The sequence below is a fragment of the Rutidosis leptorrhynchoides genome, chromosome 5 (assembly GCF_046630445.1).
Source record: "Rutidosis leptorrhynchoides isolate AG116_Rl617_1_P2 chromosome 5, CSIRO_AGI_Rlap_v1, whole genome shotgun sequence".
Lineage (NCBI taxonomy): Eukaryota > Viridiplantae > Streptophyta > Magnoliopsida > Asterales > Asteraceae > Rutidosis > Rutidosis leptorrhynchoides.
The window spans coordinates 463870880-463884756 of NC_092337.1; the positions used below are offsets into that span (position 1 = coordinate 463870880).

The 13877-nt window shown below is 30.7% G+C and overlaps 1 pseudogene; it reads left to right on the plus strand.

The window, feature by feature from the left end:
• The first annotated feature begins 11236 nt into the window (after nucleotides 1–11236).
• On the plus strand, nucleotides 11237–12745 carry LOC139850240 (pyruvate decarboxylase 2-like; annotated as a pseudogene).
• Nucleotides 12746–13877: the final 1132 nt, after the last annotated feature.

Below are 13877 nucleotides of genomic sequence, written 5' to 3' on the forward strand. Positions count from 1 at the left end.
TAGATTCTTCCAGAGGCAGATGAAAAAGAAGAACGACATATATGAAAGTGAGGAGTATATCGAGAATCAGTACTGGATGAAGCATATTGACAAATACTTTAAAATATGAGTTGAGGGAGAAAGAATAGAAGGTGTGAGTTGTAAGGAAACGAAGGAGGTGGATTTATAGTGAAATACCCGACAGAGAAATCAAGATGGATTATCGTATTAATTCGAAGAGAATCATAATCTCCTTAATCACCGAAGCATCAAATCCAACATAGATTACAAAGATTTTCTTTAAATTCGGAGATCAATTGTGATGACGTCAAAAGATATGACGAATCACTATAATCTTATTTCCTTCATTTACGATAACTTCCCTCATACGCTTTGAGTAATCGAATTATTTTATCCATACTTCTTAGACATGTTAAAACTTCATAATCATCATAATAACATTCTCATTGTTAGCCATAACGACCTCTATCAAATTTCGGGGACGAAATTTCTTTAACGGGTAGGTACTGTGACGACCCAGAAATTTCTGACTAAATTTAAACTTTATCTTTATATTATTCTGACACGATAAGCAATGTTTGTTAAGTTAAATCTCAAGGATTTTAAACTATGTTTATACATTCATTTAAACCTCGACCAAATTCCAATGATTCACGAACCATTAAATGAACATATATGAATATGTATGTATATGTGTATATGTTATAAATTGAAAGTGTCAACAAAGTATTTAAAAGTATAATGCTTTATATGAACGTATTTGTTTCAATATGATTATCGACGAAATTAAAAAAAATATATTAAATGATTGAATTATCAGAAACATTGAATTATGATTACAAGTCTCTGTTGAGAGGTCCACTATGATTTGAGAAATCTATTCCTCTTAACGATATTCGGAATAATTTGTAAAGCTATTTATAAATAAAAATAAAAAGTGTCATTTACGAAAGTTAGACAAAAGCTAGTGGAGAATTGGTTTCCATAATATTCTATTAATCTATTTTCAAACGTACAAAAACGTTTTCAGTTTAAAAAAAAACTTTATTATTAAACTTTTATAAATATCTAGAATCACTTTTGACAACTCATTACTTAACCATTATAATAAATATAACGATATTTATATTTTATTTCATTAAATATATATAACGATTTAAATTAATATTATATATATTTATACGCGTATTATACATACATAGTTTTTATACTTTTACTAAACTTTAACTTTACCTTTACTTTACTTTTACTTTACTTTAATAATAATTCACTTTAATAATTCATATTTTAATAATTCACTTTAATAATTCATACTTTAATAATTCACTTTAATAATTCATACTTTAATAATTCACTTTAATAATTCATACTTTAATAATTCACTTTAATAATTCATACTTTAATAATTCATACTTTAATAATTCACTTTAATAATTCATACTTTAATAATTCAAAAATCTATTATAAATAGAATTCAATAGGTTTCATTATTTCATAGAAACTTGAAAATATATTTCTCTAAACTCTCTCAATCGATTTACATATATATATATATATATATATATATATATATATATATATATATATATATATATATATATATATATATATATATATATATATATATATATATATATATATATATATATTTGCTCTGTATTATTTCAAGATATTATTAGTATACATAAAATATTACGACGGAGTGATGTCCGAGTGATTTCAAAATAGTTTTTTGAATGAGTCGAAGCTAAGGAAATTATGGGTTATAGCTATGGAAGTGATGGGTATGGTTCATGGGTATGCTCGTGAGGTCAATCTAGTGTTTATCATCTCTGTTGCGTCTACGTACTTTCCTGCAATATTGAATCTCAATATTGATACGTGAGCACTCATAACTTAACTTTTATATATCAATAGTGTATCCCTGACTAGTGCTCGAGTATATAGGATTATGCATGCTTGTACATTCGATATTGTCCTTAGATAGGTTTGTTGAATCCTGAATTAGATACATATGCTACTGAGATAGGGTATATGATATGCATGTCATTGGAAAGCTAGCGAAAAATTAAGAACTTTTCATTTAGATATCGAATGGTTTCGATGAACGGATTTGAAGTTATAGTCAACTGAATTTTAGTATTATTGTTAAAATGATTATTATTACTATCGTCGTTATTATTTTAATAGAAATATCATTGTTATTATAAAATATCATTATTATTATTATGTTAGTATTATCATTTTATCATAATAACATTTTTAGTAAATATAAATATTGTTATTTTTTTATAGAATAAAAATAATTATTAATACAAAATAATACAACTTTTACTTATTATTATTATGCTCAATATTATTTTATCAAATAAATAGGGGATACAAAGATATTTTTCACCACGCGTAATATAATTACATTAATAATACTTACCACTATAGTTTTAAGATATTAAGTGAACTTTATATATTTTACTACTTAAGATATATAAAAGTATATATTTTATCATATATAAACGTTAATATAAATTTTTATTAATAAATGACTTTTATTATTATAAAATCTAATAAATATATTTAAATATATAAAACGACTATAGTTAAGTTATATAATAAACACGTATAAATTTTAGAAGTCATTTTGGGTCAAGTTGACTTTTGTTGACTTTTGCATATTAGTCTCGAGCATTAGGATTGTGGTACACTATGACTTGATCAAAAATTGTTAGACAAATATTGACCAACATATAAATATATATAATTAATATAGGTTCATGAATCCGAGGCCAACCTTGCACTTGTTAAATGACGTTATATGTATTTTTACTACGAAATACAGTATGGTGAGTTTCATTTGCTCCCTTTTATATATATTTTTGGGACTGAGAATACATGCGCTGTTTTTATAAATGTTTTATGAAATAGGCACAAGTACTAAAACTAATTCTATGTGGGTTTAAACCAGAAATATACCCTTAGCTTGGTAACATTAAACTACTTGTCTATGTACGGTAGGCGCGAATCCTAAAGATAGATCTATTGGGCCTGACAAACCCCATCCTGACTATGGGATGCTTTAGTACTTCGAGGTTATTTTAAACACACCTGATCTGGTGTACTTCAGAGGGTAAAACATAAACGTTAAGACTTGTTACCGGGTGCCTACAACTTATAGAATAATTTTATACACTTGCGAGTGTACATATATTTATAAACGGAAATCTTGTGGTCTATTAATATATTGAAATGATTGTTATGATAAACCTATGAACTCACCAACCTTTTAGTTGACACTTTAAAGTATGTTTATTCTCAGGTATTAAAGAAATCTTCCGCTGTGCATTAACTCATTTTAAGGATATTACTTGGAATCATTCATGGCATATTTTGAAAGACGTTGCATTCAAGTCATTGAGTTCATCAAGATTATTATTAAGTCAATTATAGTTGGATGTATTATGAAATGGTGTGCATACCGTCAATTTTTGTTGTAAAGAAAGTTTGTCTTTTAAAAACGAATGCAATGTTTTTAAAATATATCATATAGAGGTCAAATACCTCGCGATGTAATCAACTATTGTGAATCGTTTATAATGTATATGAACGGGTCCTTTCAGTTGGTATCAGAGCGGTGGTCTTAGCGAACCAGGTCTGCATTAGTGTGTCTAACTGATAGTCGTTAGGATGCATTAGTGAGTCTGGACTTCGACCGTGTCTGCATTTTAAAAGTTTTGCTCATCATTCTTGTCGGAAATTACCTGCTTATCATTCTTAGTCTAGACACATCTTATTGCATTGATTGCATGAATAGTGTATAGATAAAATTCATATCTTAGCGTATCTGCTAATTCATATCTTAGCGTATCTGTTACTGTAAACTTTGCCTGACATATTCCTTAAATTCCTACGTAATCTACGAAACCTTTTGCTCTATATAATTAGAATACCACCCAATAGCCGAAAAATCATATCCAAAAATTCTTTATTCAATCGTACGAAATGGAATTTGTCATTAGTTCAAGTCCCTCGGATTCCGAAATGGAATCCCACTCAAGTTCCGAAAGCAATGTGACCGGAATGGATCAACCAATTAGTCATCATCTATTCTGGATGAATTGGGGATGGGTTCGTAGCCTCCTTAATCATTGGAGACAAGAAGAAGGTGATCCCTTCCATCCACCACATTGCTCTCTTGGCGAAGAACCTGAAGCACTTACCGGCGAACCTATCCGAAACACCATTTTCTCTCTTATTTCTAGAGTATCTCGTCACGATTACATACTACACCAAATTCTAGATTTTATTTATCCGCTCGTCCGAACCGACAATCACCCCGGTGTAATAGAAGAAGTCAACGAGCTTCGCGCTCGGGTAGTGGCTTTGGAGTATATGGTGCAAAGGTTACAAACACCAGCAGCAGCACCAGCAGCATAAACAGTACCACCATCAGCAACACCAACAGTACCATTACCACCACCAACAACAACCGCATCGCAAACCTCAACTTCACAATCTGTCCCATGAGCATCGACGTCATACGCCCTGTAGATACTAAGGAATACCACAACGATGAAGTATTGATTCATAACTTCATTGGGAAAATATTCTACGACGATTATGTAATTTCTAAAGTTTAGAAATTATCTATCCTAGCCTTAACCATAAATCAAGTGAGTTTAATTTAATATTAACTCATTAAATCTATATTACATCTGAAGAAATATACACATATATTTCCATAAAGACTGTAATAAAATTCTTTTGTACAAAATATTAATTGTGACATTTTTTTAACGGGTAGTTAATACCCGAGAGATATATAAATTCACAATTAATATGTTACATTCTTCGAATCTGATTCAGCAAATCATCCATTATACTCCCTACTTTCACAACAATATACATTCTTTTATAAAAATCAAAACAACCATACTCATTCAAAAATCTAATTACATATTCTGATTTTGAAATCGCCTAATTCAATTCAAGTTATAAACGATATCATCACTCTTAGATTCTTACATCTTTCAAAGCTATACTTTAACTTCAAAACTGTGTTAGAACATCGTATGTATATTAACGATTATAATCTGTGTTCAAGCCCTTCGAAATACCTGAAGACACTTCAAATAATGAACAATCGAAATGATGATCCAACCACATGTTATCCACAGTTACGTACCTGAAAAACTCTTGAAACCAAAGTCATAATTTAACATGTATCCATGTCAGACCTTTTGGCATTTACTAGCTAAAATAACTTTTCAATCCCTTCTAAAAATAGACGATTTTGTCACAGCTCCAGCAAACCAACTTCAATTGTTCATTCGAATAAGCCTTATTATAATGATTACCCCTTCATCATTATTACCGGGGAACCTTTCATATCTCGCCACATTAGCAGTAAACTTATTAACAACTTCATTGATCTTTGACTTTCCGAAAAATCTTTATATTTATCAAAATCCCATCATTTACTCATCTGCATCTTGTAACGAGAATTTCCATATGAATCATCAGAAATTAGCAATCAGTATTTTGAAATCTCGCAGCATGTCTACGCCAACAATTATATGTGTCTATCTTCTGGACTTATATACTTTGAATGTGAAGTTTCTGAAAAACACCTTAAACTGTGAACTAGTTCTCGAAATACTGATGAAGCATCAAAAACTGTAAACGATCTTAACAGTAAAAAGTTTGATGACAAAGAATAGTAAGGTGGAAAAGCTGAGAAAAAGAGAAGGTTTGGAACTGGAAAACGGATTGAACAGACTATGAAGGAGGCTGCGGACAAATCACAAAGACTAAATCTGCCTTCAAAGAATCCAAATGATTCAGTGCCTGCTAAAGTCATTAACGAATACCTTACTCTTTATTCTAAACCTTTACAGACAAATCTTCATCATCATCCATCAATATTAGAAATTCTAAGATATTATCATATCTTTCATTATAAATATCCGCGATATTTCTGAAGATATTTTCACAACTAATTTTATCTGAAGTCATTTATCTCTTTGCGCTATCAGTGTTACATCATATAAGAAACTATTAGTTTCTATATTCTATAAACTTTCGAGTTTAAATTATGAATCTTTTGAAGTAGTGTTGGGAACTGAAGCATGAGTTAGTATAATATAATGACACTTGATCAACGTGATTATATTACAGTAAGTCATGCTGAGTTTCTAATGGGACATGACGATTCACAGACCATGCCGTCATCATGTTCCATGTTACACGACTCTTGTATTCTATTTAATCTCTAAAAATATCAAGAATATATTTTCTTGATGATTCGGTCTTTTCAGGGTATTCTGGTAAATTAACAAATCAAGATCGTGCCATTACCATTTCCTTCTTAGAACATTAACTATGTTCATTCTGAAATTCATATCTGCGAATACTGGACCATTACAAACGTTGCTTAATCGCAAGAAGAAGAAACGAAAGGACAAAACTCCAAAATAGAAATTGGAGTATAAATCACAGCAAATAGAAGGGAGCATTAACTGTGGATGTCAATGATTATAGAAGACAAAAGCAGGGGCTTTGAAATATAAGGGAAGATATAAAACCCACCAACCACCCAAAAATTATAAACCGTATATATCGATGCATATAGCAATAGAAAGACACGGAAGAACTAAAAACACTATAAAACCGAGAGTATAGTAGAAGTAAATAGATTCTTCCAGAGGCAGATGAAAAAGAAGAACGACATATATGAAAGTGAGGAGTATATCGAGAATCAGTACTGGATGAAGCATATTGACAAATACTTTAAAATATGAGTTGAGGGAGAAAGAATAGAAGGTGTGAGTTGTAAGGAAACGAAGGAGGTGGATTTATAGTGAAATACCCGACAGAGAAATCAAGATGGATTATCGTATTAATTCGAAGAGAATCATAATCTCCTTAATCACCGAAGCATCAAATCCAACATAGATTACAAAGATTTTCTTTAAATTCGGAGATCAATTGTGATGACGTCAAAAGATATGACGAATCACTATAATCTTATTTCCTTCATTTACGATAACTTCCCTCATACGCTTTGAGTAATCGAATTATTTTATCCATACTTCTTAGACATGATAAAACTTCATAATCATCATAATAACATTCTCATTGTTAGCCATAACGACCTCTATCAAATTTCGGGGACTAAATTTCTTTAACGGGTAGGTACTGTGACGACCCGGAAATTTCCGACTAAATTTAAACTTTATCTTTATATTATTCTGACACGATAAGCAATGTTTGTTAAGTTAAATCTCAAGGATTTTAAACTATGTTTATACATTCATTTAAACCTCGACCAAATTCCAATGATTCACGAACCATTAAATGAACATATATGAATATGTATGTATATGTGTATATGTTATAAATTGAAAATGTCAACAAAGTATTTAAAAGTATAATGCTTTATATGAACGTATGTGTTTCAATATGATTATCGACGAAATTAAAAAAAATATATTAAATGATTGAATTATCAGAAACATTGAATTATGATTACAAGTCTCTGTTGAGAGGTCCACTATGATTTGAGAAATCTATTCCTCTTAACGATATTCGGAATAATTTGTAAAGCTATTTATAAATAAAAATAAAAAGTGTCATTTACGAAAGTTAGACAAAAGCTAGTGGAGAATTGGTTTCCATAATATTCTATTAATCTATTTTCAAACGTACAAAAACGTTTTCAGTTTAAAAAAAACTTTATTATTAAACTTTTATAAATATCTAGAATCACTTTTGACAACTCATTACTTAACCAGTATAATAAATATAACGATATTTATATTTTATTTCATTAAATATATATAACGATTTAAATTAATATTATATATATTTATACGCATATTATACATACATAGTTTTTATACTTTTACTATACTTTAACTTTACCTTTACTTTACTTTTACTTTACTTTAACTTTAATAATTCACTTTAATAATTCATACTTTAATAATTCACTTTAATAATTCATACTTTAATAATTCACTTTAATAATTCATACTTTAATAATTCACTTTAATAATTCATACTTTAATAATTCACTTTAATAATTCATACTTTAATAATTCACTTTAATAATTCATACTTTAATAATTCACTTAAATAATTCATACTTTAATAATTCACTTTAATAATTCATACTTTAATAATTCACTTTAATAATTCAAAAATCTATTATAAATAGAATTCAATAGGTTTCATTATTTCATAGAAACTTGAAAATATATTTCTCTAAACTCTCTCAATCGATTTACATATATATATATATATATATATATATATATATATATATATATATATATATATATATATATATATATATATATATATATATATATATATATATTTGCTCTGTATTATTTCAAGATATTATTAGTATACATAAAATATTACGACGAAGTGATGTCCGTGTGATTTCAAAATAGTTTTTTGAATGAGTCGAAGCTAAGAAAATTATGGGTTATAGCTATGGAAGTGATGGGTATGGTTCATGGGTATGCTCGTGAGGTCAATCTAGTATTTATCATCTCCGTTGCGTCTACGTACTTTCCTGCAATATTGAATCTCAATATTGATACGTGAGCACTCATAACTTAACTTTTATATATCAATAGTGTATCCCTGACTAGTGCTCGAGTATATAGGATTATGCATGCTTGTACATTCGATATTGTCCTTAGATAGGTTTGTTGAATCCTGAATTAGATACATATGCTACTGAGATAGGGTATATGATATGCATGTCATTGGAAAGCTAGCGAAAAATTAAGAACTTTTCATTTAGATATCGAATGGTTTCGATGAACGGATTTGAAGTTATAGTCAACTGAATTTTAGTATTATTGTTAAAATGATTATTATTACTATCGTCGTTATTATTTTAATAGAAATATCATTGTTATTATAAAATATCATTATTACTATTATGTTAGTATTATCATTTTATCATAATAACATTTTTAGTAAATATAAATATTGTTATTTTTTTATAGAATAATAATAATTATTAATACAAAATAATACAACTTTTACTTATTATTATTATGATCAATATTATTTTATCAAATAAATAGGGGATACAAAGATATTTTTCACCACGCGTAATATAATTACATTAATAATACTTACCACTGTAGTTTTAAGATATTAAGTGAAGTTTATAAATTTTACTACTTAAGATATATAAAAGTATATTTTATCATATATAAACGTTAATATAAATTTTTATTAATAAATGACTTTTATTATTATAAAATCTAATAAATATATTTAAATATATAAAACGACTATAGTTAAGTTATATAATAAACACGTATAAATTTTAGAAGTCATTTTGGGTCAAGTTGACTTTTGTTGACTTTTGTATATTAGTCTCGAGCATTAGGATTGTGGTACACTATGACTTGATCAAAAATTGTTAGACAAATATTGACCAACATATAAATATATATAATTAATATAGGTTCGTGAATCCGAGGCCAACCTTGCACTTGTTAAATGACGTTATATGTATTTTTACTACGAAATACAGTATGGTGAGTTTCATTTGCTCCCTTTTATATATATTTTTGGTACTGAGAATACATGCGCTGTTTTTATAAATGTTTTATGAAATAGGCACAAGTACTAAAACTAATTCTATGTGGGTTTAAACCAGAAATATACCCTTAGCTTGGTAACATTAAACTACTTGTCTATGTACGGTAGGCGCGAATCCTAAAGATAGATCTATTGGGCCTGACAAACCCCATCCTGACTATGGGATGCTTTAGTACTTCGAGGTTATTTTAAACACACCTGATCTGGTGTACTTCAGAGGGTAAAACATGAACGTTAAGACTTGTTACCGGGTGCCTACAACTTATAGAATAATTTTATACACTTGCGAGTGTACATATATTTATAAACGGAAATCGTGTGGTCTATTAATATATTGAAATGATTGTTATGATAAACCTATGAACTCACCAACCTTTTGGTTGACACTTTAAAGTATGTTTATTCTCAGGTATTAAAGAAATCTTCCGCTGTGCATTAACTCATTTTAAGGATATTACTTGGAGTCATTCATGGCATATTTTGAAAGACGTTGCATTCAAGTCATTGAGTTCATCAAGATTATTATTAAGTCAATTATAGTTGGATGTATTATGAAATGGTGTGCATACCGTCAATTTTTGTTGTAAAGAAAGTTTGTCTTTTAAAAACGAATGCAATGTTTTTAAAATACATCATATAGAGGTCAAATACCTCGCGATGTAATCAACTATTGTGAATCGTTTATAATGTATATGAACGGGTCCTTTCACCGAGTCTTCTCCGTTCCTTTATCACATGAGAGCATCATATACTGAGTTAGTATACATCTAACCAATAATAACATCAATTCATACTTTAAACAACATCATATAGCCTAATATATCCATATATGACAAGTTTACATGGTTTCCCATCCAATTGCAACTATCCCACGCGTGTATAACGAGGCATACACGCTATTCCATCATTTTGACCAAAATTAAAGTTTGATTCAGTGTTTCAAAACTTCACCATTAGAAATTAAATCTCATTATGTTTCCAACGGTAGTTTATTCATCAAAAACAGAGTTACGGTTTGAAAGTTACGGCCAAAACAAGTTTTTCAAAAATCTGCCAGACTGCAACTGCGCGGTTGCACCCTGCAACCGTACGGATGCACCTGCAACCGTACGGATGCACCCTGCAACCGCACGGATGCACCCTGCAACCGCACGGATGCACCCTGCAACCGCACGGATGCACCCAAAATGGTCCCAATACGCCCCGTAACCGTACGGATGTATCCTGCAACCGTACGGGAGTTGTTCATCAGTACCAGGTTACTGTTTTCGTCATTTTAAGGCCCAAATCTCGTTTTTGCACTATTTTGACACTACAAATCACTTAGGAAACATATATAACTCATATACAAACGTTTTATAACATCAATTTGGCATAAACAGCACATTCAAATCAAGATTTAGCCAAAAACCCATTTGATACAAAACTTTATAAAACAAGAGATTAAACTCAGATTTATACATGAAATCGACATGTAATATACCTTGTAATGATCATGAAATCACTGATAACAAATACCCCAAATCAATTTAACACAAAAAACGAGATTCAAGAACTAGGGTTTGAGATATAGAAGCGTATGTGTATGTATGTGTCGATATTTCCAAAAATGGAAATATGTGAAGAAGCAGGAGTTTTAAAGCTAAAGGGGTTTCTTCAATGGGAGGAAACCTCCTCCGTGTCTCGCACGGGTATTTACCAGTTATATTAAATACGAAACACCTCATTAAGTGGTTCAAACGAGGTCCAATTTAAATAAACAAACTTGTTATGTGACCCTTGTCACAAACTGGTCTAAACCAAATAGTCAAATAATTATAAACATATAATTATTAAAATAACATTTAATAACACACAAGGGCAAAATAGTTAATTCCAGCTAGGCCCAGTCTCAGGGTGTTACAGAAAACAAAAATATAGAGGATATGTTTGAAATTGCAAGCCAACTGAGTGTACAAACTCGGTGTGATATATTCATTTGCATATATACAAATACAAGAAGGTTTCACACTTTCGTTTCAAATCGAAGGTAGAGAGTTTGTGTGTGTGTGTGCGCATTGATGTGCCTGAAGGAGGGTTAATGTTCCGAAAGAGCCATTGAGGGTTAATGTTCTTTTTGAACACATACAAAAGATGTTGGCAAGTGTAACCGCTGTAATTGCTGAATCAGGGGACTCTTTATTCAAATGCCAGAAACTAAATTTGCCACAAGGATGTGTGTAAGTATCTCTCTAATATGATGTCATACTTATTACACACGCTCTATATCACTTCACTGTCTTTATTTGTATTCAAAAGTTGATATTGTAATGTAGGTATGAATTCCAGATGCAATACGGGTCGATTGAGTGGTCAGTCGGTGATGCCCTTGGGTATGCACATGTTGCTATTGATAAGAGAGTGATTGTTTGCATTTGTGATGGTAGCTTCCAGGTATATAATACATTTATACAGCTCAACACTAATCTCCATCAGGTTTAATGGTCTTAATCGATCATATTTTTAATATTAATATGAATTGTTATAACTTCAGGTTACTGCTCAAGATGTGTCAACGATGCTGCGATGTGGGCAGAATACCATCATGTTCCTGTTAAACAATAATGTGATAAAGAGTTGGAACTATACTGGATTAGTTGATGCAATTCACAATGGGGATGGAAAGTGCTGGACGACAAAGGTAAGAAATTTCTACGAAACACTATACAGGTGGCAATATTGGTGTTAATATCTATGAACAAGTTGAGAGTGTTATCTCAAATGGGTTAAAATGAATGTGATCCCCTTAATTTATTTTCATTTCAGAGATTTAATATATAATTGTTGTAAAAGATTGTTGGTGTTCAAAATCAACAACAAAATTGCTGTAACTCAACTTGACATAATATCCAAGTGGCCCATCCATCTATATTCCATATGACTATTATTCAATAAAAATTTCAAATATTGTAGGTGTTTTGTGAGGAAGACTTGATTGAAGCAAGTAGAGGGTGATAAAAAGGATTGCTCGTGCTTCATTGAAGTGATGGTACACAAGGACGATACGAGCAAAGATTTACTGGAGTGGGGTTCGAGAGTCTCTGCTGCTGCTAACAGTCGTTTACCAAACCCTCAGTAGTAGAGTCTTTTCCGATAATTACTCGTGATTGTCTTACTAATTTTCAAGCATTAACGAGCTTGGGGTAGTTTTTACAAGTATCTTGATGCATATTTTTACGTAAGAGTATAACAATTATTGTCTTTTAGGTTGTTAATTGTAAGTATGTGAGAGCGGTTTAATGATAATGATGATGATGATGTATGTGATTTGGTTCATTGATAGCTGTTGAAATTATCTTAGTTATTAACTCAATTAGTCCTAGCTTGTCATTCTGAAGTACAACAACAAATCATTGAACATTGATGGTGTATTTGATATTCTGATATGATTAGTTGAAGTTAGGTTCAAACATACCAGTGTAGCAAATTAAGCAAGTGAAGCAACATTAGATTAGCGTCTCAAGTTAAGAATTGTGTTCTTTATGCAGCATATCAAGATCCAATTGTAAGAGTAGTGTAGGTAGAAGACATACATAGTCACTTTGTGCTTTATTTTTTTGGTTCACTCTATTGATGATGTGTCTAAGTCTGTGATGGTTGCATACTTGTACATAATATTAAGACCTCATTCTATTCACATTGCTCTCTATTTTTGAGTATGTGAGTGCTGACATTTTTATACTCCTCGCCGCTGCCGTCGCCGTCGTCATCATAATCTCTATTCTTTGCATCCTTCATATTTTGTCAAAGTTTTGCTATCATCGCCGCCGCACGGCCGCCACCAACTCTTCAATAGTTGTAATGGAATTTATTTATCGGATGTTGATAAGATAACTCCACTTGTTAATCATTTACTACGGTTCTTGTAATCAGTGGGCTAGTGATTTGTTGTACTTATTTAGTTGACACAAGCACCCCTCTCATAAGTTACCACTAAGATATTGTTCATGCATATTTTTTTCCAAGTGAAAACCTACACACGAACAACAATGCGAAAGGGTTTTTTTTAAGCGTCAGCGTCGTTGATCTCCGGTCCGGTTACCGTGATAACCTGTACCCGAAATGATGATCTCGGGAGGGTGGCCAACGAATTGCCCGCCGGTCGATAGTCGGACCCTATCGACGGCAAAGGGAGAAAAAACCCTACAAGACCCGTAGGTAAGAACCCTAGTGTTGTGATCGCGAAGACAATCGTAGAGAAAAGGATCCGG